The sequence below is a fragment of the Ipomoea triloba genome, chromosome 14 (assembly GCF_003576645.1).
Source record: "Ipomoea triloba cultivar NCNSP0323 chromosome 14, ASM357664v1".
NCBI lineage: Eukaryota > Viridiplantae > Streptophyta > Magnoliopsida > Solanales > Convolvulaceae > Ipomoea > Ipomoea triloba.
Window position 1 is genome coordinate 13,967,329 of NC_044929.1, and position 14,664 is coordinate 13,981,992.

Here is a 14,664-nt window from a genome sequence, read left to right on the forward strand (position 1 = left end):
TTTTGAGAGTAAGTAATTGAAATGACTTTTAATACATGTACGTTCACATTTTATTTCTTCATTTTTACTCCACAATATAACAAATAAATATTGAATATTTTCATCGTGTGAGTTTCAAGAAAAAAGTATATACATTAAGATTTTGTGAGTGATAGAAGTTGGAGTAAGAAACGGGAGTCCATGTACAATATTTTTCAATTGAAATTCAAATTAAATATTCGACTATTAAAATTAATTTGTTTATTTGACATAAGATTTTTCTTAAATCTTAAAAAATAAAAAATAGAAAAAAACCAGCATTTTTTTATAAAGAAAGAGTGAATTAGGTTATTAAAAATAAATATCAAATGATTTTAAGTGGTTATTCGTATTTTTTAAGTGAGTAAATCTAATGTGAAACCCTCTCAAATTAGAAAATATAATATTTTCTATGCACTAATTAAAGTTATTATACAAGCTAAGTTACCATACAACAGAGAACATTAAAGGAGTATGATGGCCAAGACAACCAATTTGACATCATTTATGCATACTAAGGGTGTGTTTGGAAACCCGGAAAATGATTTCTGGAAATCATTTTCCGGGTTTGTGGTGTTTGGGAAGGGCAAGGAAAACAAGGTCAAAGGAAAATAGTAAATTAGTCAATGGAAAATGACTTCCCCTTTTTTTTGGGGGACGTCATTTTCCAGATTTCTCACACCCTTCGCGGCTTCGCCTTTCACCTCTCACGCCTCTGCTTCGCTTCTCACCTCTCACGCCTCTGCTGCGCTTCTCACTGCTCGCCATTGCATCTCACACCTCCTCTTCATCTGCTCTCTCCATTTGGCTTCCAGTGGCTCTTCTTCTTCCCATCATCAAGGTATTTTTCTTTCTCTTCCCATCATCAACGACTCTCTCCATTTGCATCTCACTATCCTCTTCAGATCTGAAATTTTTTGCCTATTTTTGACCAAAAAACGGACTAATTTCGCAACCAATCCGTCGGACTGGCTTGCAAAACCAGTCCCGACGGACTGGCTTGCGAAACCAGTCCTTGGGACTGGGCGCAAACCAGTCCCTGGGACTGGTTTCTCAATTTCTGTTCTTTCTAGTAGGAGGGCATATATTTGAACCCTTATTCCCTTTCTTTATAATGGGCTCAGAGAATGAGGCTTTACAGAGAATATGGAATTTTTATGGATGATTGCAAATCTCTGCTTTGCCCATGATTTCTCTTTATACTCAATGCAACAGCCCCCTTTCACACATCGTTTCTGTGAACCTGTGTGTGTATATATATATATATGATGTTTCAGCTACCTAGCTTAAGCTTTAGTGGGTTACTACCTTCAGGGTGCAGTAAGTATATTATTGATAATGTTATTGCTGACTGCTGTGGACCATAAAGTTATTCTTCTCCCATGGACCATATAGTTATTGATTTGCTGTGTGGTGGGAATTTGGTGGTTTTGTACTCATGAATATGTGTATGTGTGAATACATATATATATATATATATATATATATATATATTTGATTGCTGCATTATCCATTAGTAGCTTAAGTTCAAAAGTAAATGATCTTTAATTGCATTTGCTGCCATTGTTATGCTATCAAAGGAAACTCTTTATTGAATTACATATCTAATACTTATACTCTCAGTAAAGAAATTTAATACTCTGTGTGTTTGCTTTCAACTTCAAAACTCAATGTTTTTATTAATTGGGTTTTTTTTTTATTGTTATGTATTGTTTGATTATGTTTTTGAGATATGTTATTTTGTTGTGATTTTTTGTTGGTATAAATAAATAATTTATAACAATTGTGATATTATTATGGTGATTATTTTGTATTTTTGGATTGTATAGATGGATAATAATCATGTACGTGCTGCTGTGATGAGTGCATCAAGTGCAATACTAGCTGTTGGGATTCTTTTATTGCAATTTCTTAGGAAAAAAAATCAAATAGAGCATGAGATAGTCAATAGAGATTATGACCGTGATTCTTACATAAATAGTATTTTGTGTGAGGGTGATAAAAAATGTATTAGCATTATTAGAATGCGACCTATTTCATTCTATAAGTTGTGTGACATTCTTACCACTAATAACTTATTGCACACAACTAGAGCCGTTAGTGTTAAAGAACAAGTGATAATGTTCTTACATATAATAGGTCACAATGTAAGATTTCGGGTTATTGGATCAAGGTATTATGGTCAATTGAGACAGTTCATCGTTATTTTAGAAGTGTTTTGAGAGCCATTTTAACTTTGTATAAGAAGCTCATAGTATTACCGGATAGTGAATTAACTCCCCATGAAATCATTAGCAATCCTCGATTTTATCCATACTTTAAAGATTGTCTAGGAGCAATAGATGGAACCCATATTCGTGCTTCTGTGCCACTTGATGTGCAAGGAAGATTTCACGGACGGAAAGGTGGAACAACACAAAATGTGTTTGCTGCCGTCACGTTTGATTTGAGATTTTGTTATGTGCTTGCTGGGTGGGAAGGTAGTGCACACGATTCTCGTGTCTTGAATGATGCACTCACACGTCCCAATAGATTTAAAATTCCAGAAGGTATAACTAATACAACTATCACTTTTTCATTATGTTACAATATATTATATAAAAATTACATATAAGTAATNGACTGGCTTGCGAAACCAGTCCCGACGGACTGGCTTGCGAAACCAGTCCTTGGGACTGGGCGCAAACCAGTCCCTGGGACTGGTTTCTCAATTTCTGTTCTTTCTAGTAGGAGGGCATATATTTGAACCCTTATTCCCTTTCTTTATAATGGGCTCAGAGAATGAGGCTTTACAGAGAATATGGAATTTTTATGGATGATTGCAAATCTCTGCTTTGCCCATGATTTCTCTTTATACTCAATGCAACAGCCCCCTTTCACACATCGTTTCTGTGAACCTGTGTGTGTATATATATATATATGATGTTTCAGCTACCTAGCTTAAGCTTTAGTGGGTTACTACCTTCAGGGTGCAGTAAGTATATTATTGATAATGTTATTGCTGACTGCTGTGGACCATAAAGTTATTCTTCTCCCATGGACCATATAGTTATTGATTTGCTGTGTGGTGGGAATTTGGTGGTTTTGTACTCATGAATATGTGTATGTGTGAATACATATATATATATATATATATATATATATATATTTGATTGCTGCATTATCCATTAGTAGCTTAAGTTCAAAAGTAAATGATCTTTAATTGCATTTGCTGCCATTGTTATGCTATCAAAGGAAACTCTTTATTGAATTACATATCTAATACTTATACTCTCAGTAAAGAAATTTAATACTCTGTGTGTTTGCTTTCAACTTCAAAACTCAATGTTTTTATTAATTGGGTTTTTTTTTTATTGTTATGTATTGTTTGATTATGTTTTTGAGATATGTTATTTTGTTGTGATTTTTTGTTGGTATAAATAAATAATTTATAACAATTGTGATATTATTATGGTGATTATTTTGTATTTTTGGATTGTATAGATGGATAATAATCATGTACGTGCTGCTGTGATGAGTGCATCAAGTGCAATACTAGCTGTTGGGATTCTTTTATTGCAATTTCTTAGGAAAAAAAATCAAATAGAGCATGAGATAGTCAATAGAGATTATGACCGTGATTCTTACATAAATAGTATTTTGTGTGAGGGTGATAAAAAATGTATTAGCATTATTAGAATGCGACCTATTTCATTCTATAAGTTGTGTGACATTCTTACCACTAATAACTTATTGCACACAACTAGAGCCGTTAGTGTTAAAGAACAAGTGATAATGTTCTTACATATAATAGGTCACAATGTAAGATTTCGGGTTATTGGATCAAGGTATTATGGTCAATTGAGACAGTTCATCGTTATTTTAGAAGTGTTTTGAGAGCCATTTTAACTTTGTATAAGAAGCTCATAGTATTACCGGATAGTGAATTAACTCCCCATGAAATCATTAGCAATCCTCGATTTTATCCATACTTTAAAGATTGTCTAGGAGCAATAGATGGAACCCATATTCGTGCTTCTGTGCCACTTGATGTGCAAGGAAGATTTCACGGACGGAAAGGTGGAACAACACAAAATGTGTTTGCTGCCGTCACGTTTGATTTGAGATTTTGTTATGTGCTTGCTGGGTGGGAAGGTAGTGCACACGATTCTCGTGTCTTGAATGATGCACTCACACGTCCCAATAGATTTAAAATTCCAGAAGGTATAACTAATACAACTATCACTTTTTCATTATGTTACAATATATTATATAAAAATTACATATAAGTAATCAAGTTGTGTACACTTGTAGGAAAATATTATCTTGGTGATGCTGGATATGGCATCCGGAATGGGATACTTACTCCATACCGTGGTGTTAGATATCATTTGAAGGAGTTTAGTGGTCATCGTCCTGAGAATAAGAAAGAACTATTTAATCTTCGTCATTCGTCCTTAAGAACAACTATTGAAAGAGTGTTTGGAATTTTGAAGAAACGATTCCGTGTATTAGATGCAGAACCATTTTGGGATTTTATGACACAAGTGGATATAGTTTTAGCTTGTTGCATAATTCATAACCATATTATGGGAATCGATCCTAATGATGAAATTAATCAAGCATTAGTTGATGATGATGGTAGCTTGTTGACATTATCTCATACTCAAAGTGAAGAAAGACACGAGGCTAGACAGTGGAATGCAAAAAGGGATGAAATTGCAGAACAAATGTGGAATGACTTTAGTATCTAGTTTATTGTTAAACATTTCTTATTGCTACTTTGTTGGATGTTATTAGTTGTTAAACTTGGATTAGTTTATGTTTGGTACTTGTTTTATTTTTAAACATTTCTTAGTGCTGCTTTGTTGAATGTTATTAATTGTTAAACTTTGATTACTTTATAGTTGATATTTTTTTTATTGTTAAATATGATATATACTTTAATTCCAAAATTATTTGTATTTATTATAGCATCATGAATAAAGGCAAGGGAATTGGCACTTCTAAGCAATTTAGGTGGACAAAGCCAATGGAGGGTGTATTTCTACAGATATTAGCTGAAGAGGCTAACAATCCCAACAATCCAACTAACAATTTTAGATCTTCCTCATTCAACCGTGTTGCTTCTACTATTTCTGAACAATTCAATGTTGCATGTGAATCCAAACATGTAGAGAATCATTTGAAAACAGTGAAGAACACGTGGATGATGATTTGCAAACTGAAAAATTTGAGTGGAGTTGGTTGGGAGGATTCGTTGAAAATGATTACATGCGATTCAGCAACTTATATGGAGCTTATCTCGGTAATTTGGTATTAACATAATTCTAATGTTAAAATTTTTTACTATTGCATACTTTTTAATGTATTTTTGCTTTTTATTGATAGGCAACTCCCAAGTATGAAACTATATTGAACAGAAAAATTGAGTATTATGATGAAATGTCTATTGTTGTTGGGAGAGATTGTGTCGTAGGAAGGTTTGCAAAATCTTTTGCAGATATTGAGCTAGAAAGTACCAATGAAGTGGATGACATAACTCCTGAAAACTTGCATGACCAAAATGATGTGGATGACATAACTCCTGAAAACTTGCATGACCAAAATGATGTGGATGACATAACTCCTGAAAACTTGCATGACCAAAATGATGAAGAAACTAGGGGGAAAAAAAACTTGCATGACCAAAATGATGAAGAAACTAGGGGGAAAACATCTGTATCAACTGAAAATGATGAAGAAACTAGGGGGAAAACATCTGTATCAACTGTTATTTCGTCTCAAAAATCAGGGCGTAAGAGAAAGTCACTTGACTTGAAAGTTGATGAAATGGCAAAGCAACTTGGTAACATTGCATCAGCCATTAAATCATTGAGCACCAGTGGCATTGATGAAAGTGAATTGTATCAACAAGTGATGACAATAGGCGCCGACTTTCACGAGGATGACTTGTGCAAAGCATTTGAATTTCTAATGACAAACGAAGTTCAAGCTAGAATTTTCAAAGTGAAGAGTTCAAGCTTGAAGAGAAAGTGGATTGAGAGCTTTATTTCATCTTTGAGTTAGATATTGGTTATGTTGGATTTTATGACTTTCTCTTGGATTGTAAGACGTTAATGTTGGATTGCTAGATTGTTATTTTGATATCTTATTTTGGATTGTAAGACTTTAATGTTGAATTGCTAGATTGTTATTTTGATATCTTATTTTGGATTGTAAAATTTGGATGGGATGATCAACTAGTTATTTAGGAATTGTTATTTTGATATCTTATTTTGGATTGTAAGATGTTGGATGCAATGATCAACTCTATTTTGCTTTGTTATTTTTAATTGTAATACTTTGTTAGTTATTTTGATATTTTATTAGTCATTTGTTAATTATAAATGTTGTTATATTTAAACAAATATACTAAAACACGTAATTATAGAATTCTGTTCATTTTCCTCCTCATTTTCTGGAAAATGAACCAAACACTTCCTCCTCATTTTCTGGAAAATGAACCAAACACACAATATACAGTTTTCTGCTCTGCAGCCAAACACAAGAAAGGAAAATGATTTCTGGAAAATGACTCATTTCCAGAAATCATTTTCCAGAAATCATTTTCCTGCTTTCCAAACACACCCTAAATCGTCTCTATGTTATTTTCCAAAAATAAAAAATAAAAATCGTCTCTATGTTTTTTTATTTCTCTAATTTATCAAATTCAAATTTTGAGAACTATATAATGACCCTATTTGGTAAATAATTAGGGTGTGTTTGGTTAACAGCTTATCCGCCAAATTTTGGCAGTTTTGACCAACTTTAGCGGTTTGACCAAGTCAAACCGCTAAAGAAGGCGTTTGGTTAACAGCGGTTTGGAGCATCGGTTTGCTCCAAACCGCTGAAATCCCAAACGCTGCTAATAGCAGCGTTTGGGATTGGCGTTTTGGGGAAGAAATAATTCTTCCCCAAAACGGCCTCCATTTTATTAAAAAAAAAAAAAAATTCCTACGTTATTTAGAAGCCTGAGGCAACAACCTCAGGCTTCTCTTCTCTTCTTTTGCCCATTGGTAGGCAAGAGAAGAATAAAGGGCGTTCTCAAGGCCCCTTTTTTTTAACAACTTACGATGTGGGATCAAAGATCCCACATCTTTTTAGTTTTTTTTTTTTTTCTTTTGGTTTCTTTTTTTTTTTTTTGGTTTATTAATAATAACAATATTATTATTATTATTATTATTATTATTATTATTATTATTACGGAGTAGTATTATATGTATACCCTTTTGGTCATTTACATGTTAACCGCTAATCTAAACAGCTAATTTTACCAAACATCTTTTTACAAACCGCTAATACATTTCGCTGGTCAAACTCGCTAATACAATCCGCTATTTGATAACCGCTAACACAACCCGCTACCACTAACTGCTAACCGCTGATAACCAAACAAGCCCTTAGTCTATTAGTCAACTTTGGCTTATTTGACCATTATTTTATGTTTGATTTTCTTACACTGGGTCCTTAATCAGGTGAGAACCATGTCCCAGGTGAGAACGTAAGGACAAATCCAAACCATTGATCTAGTAAATCTAACGGTTGAAAGAAACAAAATTTTGTAATATTAATGAAAATGACCCCGCTCATTTTAAAAGTTTATAATATTTATGAAAATGACCCCGCTCATTTTTTACTTGATTTCTCACGTTCTCACTTGGGGGCATAGTTCTCATATGATTAGGATTCTGTTACACTGATACTAAATATTTGAGTACATATTATTTTGGAAAAAAGTGTCAAATAGGCCATTGAACTTATCGTTTTTGTACAATTGGGCCATTGAACTTAAAAAGTGTGCAATTCAACCATCAAACAAGCAAAATTTGTGCAATTGGACCATTTTTACAAAAATTTTCTAGTAAAATCCAATTATATTACTAATATATATGTATTAAGAGTGGTATTTTAATTTCTTCTACTATACTAGTTGGGAGTCAATATTGAAACGTTTTTAACTCAAATTGAATTAAAATTTTTTGTAAAAATGGTCCAATTGCACAAAGTTTGCTTGTTTGATGGTTGAATTGCACACTTTTTAAGTTTAATGGCCCAATTGCACAAAAACGATAAGTTCAGTGACCTATTTGACACTTTTTCCTATTATTTTTTATTTGAATGTATGATTTATCTTTCCGTGAATATTTACTTTTTTTCTTCGCATACATTTTACTTGAAAGTTCAGTTATACGTTCTATTTGATGGAGAATCACACAAGTGTCCGTCAACAAAAGATGGTCATAGTTATCGGCGAAGATGGATGGTGAATTTTGAAAATAAAAATAAAATAATAAATGGTATACTCAACATCCACTTAATCATAGAACTCATATGTTAGAATGATCAATACTACATTATCAATAGTATCTTTCATTTAGAAAATACAATTGCAATATATATATATAGTTCTCGCAATTATGGACACGATCCGTTAACACGATACAATATCGAACGTAAAAATAACGGGTTAGTGTTTAGCCATAGCCTGTCTCAGGTCGTTAAAAAGTTGACCCGTTAAGAACCCGTTATGTTTCGTGTATTAACGGGTCAACCCATTAAACCTGTTAAGAACCCGATTAACCCGTTAATATTATCGTGTTAATCCACTTACACAAACCTGTTTATAGCACGCTAAGAACCATTGTCATGAATTTACTACATTAGGTCAAGATCTTACACCAGTTATTGATGTTCAACAATCTAAAATTTGAATTTTTATTGTGTTCAATTTTATTCTAAAAATTAGTAGACTTCTTTAATTATGATTGTTGGATGTCATTTTGTCATTTTATGAATGCTATAACTTACCTTTAAATTTTAGTTTTTTTTATTAATATTAATAGGTTTAGCGGGTTTAAACGGGTTTCGTGTCATATATATCGTGTCGACACTACTCAAAACTGTTAACAAAATGTGTCTATCGTTTCAACTCATTTTATTCGTTAACAAATCGTATCCGTGTTTATGTTAAAAATTTGAACCCGTTAACCTTAACGTTTCATGTTCATTTTTAACCGTATCGTGTTCGTGTCGAACCGTTAACAAACTTATATATACGAATTGGCAGCTCTATATATATACACCCACTTAAAGGGCCAATTTATATATTTTTAAAAACTATTTTTTAGTCAATAATTTATATTTACAATAATGCCATCCCTAGCTCACCAAATATATTCATTGAAAGAAAAAGATATAAAACATAACCAATCGTATCCAAATATAAATAAATACTTGCCTAATAGATAATGGTGAGAATGGGGTTATAGTGACATATAGTCTAATAGATGATAAATGATTCTATTTTCCATTTAGAAAATAGTTTTTAATAGTGTTTCAGTTTTTCAAAAAATTAAAAAATTGTTTCTTGTTTTTAAAATAGAAACTGTGATAGTAAACATGTTTTCTGTTTTCTGTTATCCAATTTTCTAAATTTTCAAAAAACTGAAGAAAATTTTCGGTTAGTAAACGACCCCTATAAACTCGAAGCTGAAACCTGAAGAGCTGTTAAGCTAGCTGTTATGCTTAAAAGTGTTTGGTAAATTAGCTTTTTGATAAGATGATAAATGTAAAAAGACTAAAAAGGACATATTCATACAATTTAAATAGCTTTAAATTTAAATAGGTTTGTTTATATATTAAAATATAAAATAATGAAATCAATATATTTTAATAAAATATAAAGTAAGAACATATATTTGAAAATATATAAAAGTAAAACAAAATTTTATAATTCATAAGATTAGTTCATACAAATATTAATGTTCAAATACAAATGTCAAATTGAAATACAACTAAACATATTGAAGAGAAAATGCCAAAAAGGTTTTAATTCGAAGAGTAAAGGATGTCATTTATTTAAATTAATAAGGATAAATATGAAAATAAAAAAGTTAAAAAACTACTAGCTTATTTTTGAAAAGTTATCTAAAGTAGCTTTTCAAAATAAGTTCTTATTTTATGCTATTAGCTTATTTTGACAACATTACCAAACAGATCTTATAGCTTATTAATAGTTTAAAATAAGTTATAGGCTCTACCAAATAGAGCCTATGCGTTAGAATAATGTATATTATGTGTTAGAATAATGTATTTTATATTGTAGAATAATGTATATTATGAATTAGAAGAATGAAATTTTTTGATAAGATAATGTATATTATGTGTTATAATAATGTACATTATGAGTTATAAAAATGTATGTTGAATATGTGGACGACGGTATTTCAATCATTATTGTGTTGACCATACTATCAAATAATGTACATTCAGTATATAAATAATGAACATTTAATATATAAAAAATCTAATTTTTGTTATAGTCCACACAATAATTTGGATTGGGCCGACAACTAGAGTACAGCCCAGACAAGCCCAAAACAACGTGATTATGTGAATGAGCCGAAACTGAGCTGAGCCCGGAAAAACATAAAAATACAAAGCTATTTTTTACGCCGTCTGTGGGGATCGAACCCACGACCACGTGGTTAAAAGCCACGCGCTCTACCACTGAGCTAAGACGGCTTGATATTTCATATATATGAATTAATTAAATAACTGTTTATTTGTAAACATATCTTTGTAAACATATGTTTGAAAATTGTATATATATTTGTTATATAATTTTGTACCATGGTTATATCTCATATTAGATGAATTTATCTCTCTCTCTCTCTCTCTCTCTCTCTCTCTCTCTCTCTCTCTATATATATATATATATCTATATATATATATATATATATATATATATATAATACTACATGTTTAATTTTTTTAATATAACTGACCGTATTACATTGTAGTATTTGTTCATCTATGTTACATGTTTAATTTTATCAAATACAATGCATATATGACAACGTTGAAGCTTTCTTCCATTGAAATATACTCTAATACGTACTTGTTATAGATAATCCAATAATAAAGAATTAATATCATTTAGGTCCCTCAACTATTGATATTTACTTAATTAGATTATTTATTTTAAAAAAATATATTTTATAAAATTCCTTGAGTACTAAGATGATACCTAATTATTAGGTCCTCAATTACCACATTCACGTCTATGAACCATCAGATCCAGGGGCGACTTTGTATTTCTCCTTCTTCGTTTGTTTTAATAACTTCACAATGTTAAAATTCTCCAATTGCGTATGAAGTTGTCAGTTGTATATGAAACACTTCCGTCTCCATTTCTTCAAAGCTTTTTTTTTTTTTTTTTTTTTTTTAATAAGCGTTTAGACTACTTACTTACGAATGACGAGCTCTTTTTCATTAAGTTTTCAAACGTAACATCAAAATTTTAGTAAAGTGAGTTCTATTCATTTATGTCATTATGGTCAAGGATTGAATATTTGAACTTCGTAGACGAATTAAAATTTTGGTAGAAGATACTAAGAGTGTTCAAATCTATGTCTTACCCTGGCACATATAGATGAGAGAGAGATGGGAGAGAAAGTGAGCTTTTAATGAATTTATAAAAGTAACTTAAGAGAGGTCAAAATTTAACAAATTATCACCGTAAGAAAATAACAAATTATTAACAGATTTTACAATAAATTAATTATATCGTTACAACTTAAATACCTAAAGATTTTAGTAATTTACTTACAAAATTTTTCGTTCATAAATTTGATATTTTTCTAGTGTACATTGTGGACCCTAGGCTCCATCCGGTAAGATCAACCCTAATATAATACACATTCTTTTCTAATATATTATAGTTTCATTTTTAGTATACTACTCGTACGTGTTTATTTTTAATATGCTCATTATATTTTGGTACATGTTCATTTTTAGTATATTGTAAGTAAAAATGACCTTGCAATACACTAAAAGTAAACTTGCAGTATATTAAAATTTTAGTACAAAATAGATTCTAGTTCATGATATAATGATTTGTCAAAATTCTGTATAGCACAAAATAATTAATTATTTTTTTTAAAGTAGTCATTCGTGAAATCAACATATGAGCACAATGTAATAGAGTTAGTTGTATTAAAATAAAAAAAAAAACATATGAGCCCAATTACAAGAGAAGTTAAGTTGACCCACACCAAACTTAATCAATCTCATGGCTACACAAAAATGGGTCTACTAATTGATGAAATGCAAGCAGCTAGCCCAAAGAATTGAAGCAAACTCCATCCTAGAAAAAACCAATCATCATATCAATGATAATAAATCTTGGACAAAGACAGAACCTCAACCTCACCTCTTTTATCTCATGTTTCCCTTTCACAATGGGGCCCTTATGTCCTCATCGGTGTGTAGATGTGCGACAAGTGCATTGTGTTGTTTGGTTTAAGGAGGGGCCTCCTTCATCATCTCAGTAAATTCTTTGCAGATCAGAGACGACGTTACCTTCCACGTCTCCATCAACAATCTCATCTCAAAAATTCTAATATAATGTTGTCTTAACCCCCCTAAACTAGGATGTGTTTTCTCCTCAGCTCCGATCCCTATTTTAGAAGGTTTTCTGATTATTAACACTAATGTCTAATGGAATGAGTCCCCACTCAAAAGTCAAAGCCCATTCTATAATGGGAGAGATTATATTGCTTGGCTTTTGTTATTTTGTTACTCTTCGATTTCAAGCCGGATAGATAAATTATGTGTTTGCTACAAATTTAAAGAACAGAATAAATAAGATGTGATACATTTTTCAATTTTACACTTGTAAAAAGAGATGAATTGAGTGTGACAAAAAAGGGGGTTAAAAGTAATAGAGGGTAAATTGAGAAAAAATAAAAAGTTAGCTGTGTTTGAACTAAAAAAAAGTGGTCAACTCTCATGTAGTGTGATGCCATCACAATTACCATTTTAAATGGGTGTTAATTGGTTATAGGTTCGAACTCCGGTGGCTGAGGTTTAGATTCTTTGTGCTGAAAATGTTTGATGGCGCCCTAGTCGGCCTAAGCGGTTAGTGCTTAGGCGGCCTATGCGGTGCCCGGTCAGCCGCTTAGATAATAATCAATTATGGTGATACGCTATGCAGTCCGTCAGCGCGCCTAGCGCAATCGACGTGTAAGCATGATTTTTGCAACACTGATAATTATACAAGTCATTGGGATGTGTAGAGAAATTGATAGACTAGCTCAAGCTTAAAGTCCATTGAGAAACTTGAGGCCATGATAGACTAGCGCGAGCCTAACCTAGCGCAATTAAATCATGTAACATCAAATTCATTAGGATGTGTAGAGAAAGGCAATCCTGGCAAAAGGGAGATATTAAGGCAGAAATAATGAGAGTTTAATGCAAAAAAGGTTAATGGTTGGACAAAGCTACAACAATTAGGATGCTAGCAAAGTAAGAATGTGAACAACCCAACTACAAAGCTAAGTTAAATGTAAAAGGGGAAGTACATAATGTATTTAAAGAGTTGGAATTTAAAGTCTTTTGCGCCCTTAAAGTCTTGCTTCAATTCAAGCATTTGTGAAAGTCTTGTGCGCTTTTAATGCAACTCATCACGGTGTGTTTGGTTCAAACATTGAAATTAGAATAGTAATAAGAATCAAATACTTGGTAATGGTAATGCGTTTAAGTACAATGAGTCACTTTATTTGATAATAAATAAGAATTGGAATAAAAATAAATAAATAATTAATTAATTAAAATAAAAATATATAATATACAAGTGTATATATATATATATATATATATATATATATATATATATTAAAATTTTATATATATTTAATGCATAGACAATGACATTTTTATTTTTATTTTTTCATTTTTTTTCTCCCTTAGTTTTGATTCCATTGGTCAAAAGTAGAGGATTAAAAGGTTAATGAGTTTTGTAATTGATAGATACCTAACACCCCTTCATAACCCTCCAATTAAATTACCCCTTTATTACCCATTAATTACCAATAAATTTCGCGAATTACCCATAAAATCCCTTTATTGCCCTATTAATTATCCATGAATGCCCCCTTACTCACCATCTACAATTCCTATTCCTATGCTATAAAAGAGGGAAGAAACGAGAAGAAAAAGGAAAAGGGCTCTATCTCTCTGTAGAAAAAGCAAAACAACATGTACAAAACTATTAACAAAATAGTGAAATTTCTGGAGAATTGATGAACTATGAAATATGGGATAGAAGAAGATGAAACAAAGTTATTAAGTTGCTTTAAATAAGAACTTCCTGGAGAGTTGATTAACTGTGAAATATCAAAGTATACTGCAATTTTATTACATGTCTATCTTTCGGATGTCTCTCCAACTATTTATAAATGAAAATCTAACAGTTAGGAGAGGCAGAGACGGAACCACCCTAGGGCAGTGGGGGCACCTGCCTCCACTCACCCCACCCCACCCCATATATAGCCTTGTATGTATATATGTATGTATATACATGTTTTAGATATAAATATATAAAAACAGATGTAATAAACAAAGAGCTAGCTAAACAAGATGGTTTAGTCGCATTTAAACTTAGCAAAGGTCATGTGTTCAAATCCAATGGAAAGCACAAGTTGTTTCTTTAATCTACTTATTTAGTGACTTTTTTATGATCTATATAATAGATTAATATACACAAGATGACTTTTTTATGATATATATATATATATATATATATATATATATATATATATATATATATATATATATATATAT

At 31.3% G+C, this 14,664-nt stretch overlaps 1 non-coding gene across 1 annotated transcript; it reads right to left on the reverse strand.

Moving 5' to 3' along the window:
• Window positions 1–10,491: 10,491 nt before the first annotated feature.
• Window positions 10,492–10,563, reverse strand: TRNAK-UUU. Its single transcript has one exon. It is a non-coding gene; the product is annotated as a tRNA-Lys (tRNA).
• Window positions 10,564–14,664: the final 4,101 nt, after the last annotated feature.